We start from the raw sequence: 3,135 nt of genomic DNA, 5'->3' as shown, positions 1-3,135 counted from the left end.
AGCTTTTAACATTCTGTTATTTTGCTGAATTTCTGGGATCTTGATCACTATATATCTGGGTTTAGATTTGCATGGATACCTTTATATACATGTTTAGTCCAGAAATTGTTAGGATAAAGGGTATATGCATTTTTGCAACTTGTTATTATGAAATAATTTCAGACTTACAGAATATTTGCAGAAACACTCATATTTTTCCAATTGTTAATTGTTTGTCAGTCTGCTTTATTATTTCCTCTCAATATATACACATTTATTTTTTTATTACCCATTTGGGAATAAATTTTAGCCAGACTGTTCCTTTGACCTTGAATACTTCCCCATACATTTCTCAGTACACATATTTGTATATCAGCACAATACAAATATTGACATCAGGAAATTAACATTCATAGAACATTATTATCTGATCTATCGGCCTTATTCATGATTCTTAAATTATACAAATAGTGTGCTTTTTAGCAAAAACAAATTTGCAGGGTAAAGGGGGGGCTTATGATTCAGGGCACACTTTGCATTTGTCCTATAATCTGAAACAGTTCCTCAGACTGACTTTGCCTATCACAATCATAATTTTTTTTTTCAGTACTGGAGATTGAACCCAGGCTTTCATGCTGGGCTGCATTCCCAACCTTTTTCTTATCTTTGATCTTATTTTTTTATTTTTTAATTTTATAAAAAAATTCACAACCAAATAACAAGTAAATATCAATAGTTACTACACAGTGTATCATTATCTTCAAAGAAATTACTTACAGTACCAGGCATAAACCAAGAAGATCCTTACCAAAAAAATTAGATAATAACACAAATCTTTCTTTTCAATGGACTAAGAAAAATTAGTATAAATAGAACAAATTACCCTATATATTGAAATATTTTAAACAACAGGATATGTAATTTGGGGAAGTATTTGAATTTCCCTATTTATCTCTCTTCTATTTTGCTTTTTATTTGCATATATATGCACAACCTATGTATATATACGTTTCTCATATAAGACAGACCATATGATATTTGAGCTTGCATGTCTGATTTATTTTACTTAACAGTATGTGCTTAAATTGCATCCATTTACCTATAAGTCTCAAGTTTATCTTTCTTTATGGCAGCACAGTACTCCATTGGGTATAAATATCACATTTTCATATCTATTCATCAGTTGATGGACATATACACTGTTTCCAAGGTCAAGCTATTATAAATTGTGCTGCTATAAACATGGATTTTCATGTATCCTTGTAATATGATAATTTTAACTTTTTTGGGATGATGGATGGCTGAGTCAAATGGAATTTCTATTTTTAGAGTTTTGAAGAATCTCTATACAGATTTCCATAGTGGTTGTACTAGTTTACTGCCCCACCAATACTATGTAAGCACTCCTTGTTGCCCACATCCTTGTCAGCATTTATTATTGGGGTTTTTTTTTGTGACAGCCGTTCTTTCTTGAGTAAGATGTTATCTTAGTGTAGATTTAATTTACATTTCTCTGATGGCCAGTGATGATGAATATTTTTTCATGTATTTATTGGCCATTTGCACTTCTTCTTCTGAGAAGTGTCTATTCATTTCAGTTGTCCACTTTTTGATTGGGTCATATATTTTGGGGAAGTCTAATTTTTTGAGTTCATTATATATTCTAGATATTCTCGATATTAATCATCTGTCTGATGAATAAGTGGCAAATTTTTTTCCCCTTTCCATAGGTTGTCTCTTCACTCCACTGGTTGTTTTCTTTGCTGTGCAGAAGCTTTTAAATTTGATATAATCCCATTTATTTATTCTTAGTACTATTTCTTGTGTCACTGGGGTTCTGTTCAGAAAGTTCTTGCCTACCTCAATGTCTTCAAGAGTTTTATCTGTTTTATTTTTCAGCACATTAAGTGTCTCTGTTTTAACATTTAGATCTTTGATCCATTTTCATTTTAGTTTAGTAAACGGTGAGATATGGATCAAGACTCAGTCTTCTGCATGTGGATATCCAGTTTTCCAGCACCAATTATTAAAGAGGATATCTTTCCTCCAATGTATGTTTTTGGCTCCTTTGTCAAAGATCAAATAACTGTATGTGCCTGGGGTATTTCTGCTTCTCCTATTCTGTTCTACTGATCCACATGTCTGTTTTTGTGCTAGTATCAAACTGTTTTAATCACGAGCTTTATAGTATAACTTCAAGTCTGGGATTGTAACACCACCTGCTTTGCTTTTGTTACCTGGGATTACTTTTGCTATTTTGGGTCTCTTCTGACACCATATAAATTTTAGGATTGTTTTCTATAGTTCTGTGGGAAATGACATTGGTATTTTGATTGGGACTGCATTAAATATGTGTATCAGTGTTGGAACCAGTCATTTTGATTATACTGGTTCTGCTTATCCTGGAACAAGGGATATTTTTCAATTTTCTGATGTCTTCCTCAATTGTCTTTTTCAGTCTGATGTAATTTCCATTGTAGAGGCCTTTCACTTCCTTAGTAAGGTTAATACCTAAGTATTTAATTTTTTCATGCTATTGTGAATGGTACTGTTTTCTTTTCTTTTCCTTTTTTTGGTACTGTTTTCTTAATTGTTTTTCAGTGAGTACTTTGTTTTTGAGCTAGGGTCTCGCTATGTAGTTCAGGCTGGCCTTGAACTCAAGGAAATCCTCCAGTCACAGCCTCCCAAGTGCTGAGGTTATGTATGCGTGCCACCACGTCAGGTTTTAGTTTTCATTTTGAGACAGGGTCTGGCTGAATTGCCCAGTCCAGGCTGACACTTTTGATCCTTCTGCCTCACGGTCTTAGAGTGCTAAGATTACAAGTACATACCTGGTTCAATATTTTTATTCTATTTTTATATTGAAGAAATCACATACTTACAGAAAAGGTGAAAGTACAGTACAGAACATCCTGGAGTGTTTTTCCTCTGAACCATTTGAGAGTAAGTTGATAGGCTGATGCCTCACATCTCCTGAATAATTTAGTTTGTATTTTTTTAACAGTCACATGTTCCTATCTAAGAAACAACCACCAGATTTAGAAAATTAACATGTATAGATAACTAACACCTAATCCTCAAGCCCCATTTAAATTTCTTCAGTTGTTTTCAAATGGCTTATAGCAAATAGATCTAGTTTAGAAACTTCTGGTGCTC

Source organism: Chinchilla lanigera, unplaced genomic scaffold (genome assembly GCF_000276665.1).
Source record: "Chinchilla lanigera isolate Chin_1 unplaced genomic scaffold, ChiLan1.0 scaffold00133, whole genome shotgun sequence".
NCBI classification, from domain to species: Eukaryota; Metazoa; Chordata; class Mammalia; order Rodentia; family Chinchillidae; genus Chinchilla; species Chinchilla lanigera.
Note: the sequence above shows the minus strand (reverse complement) of the source record.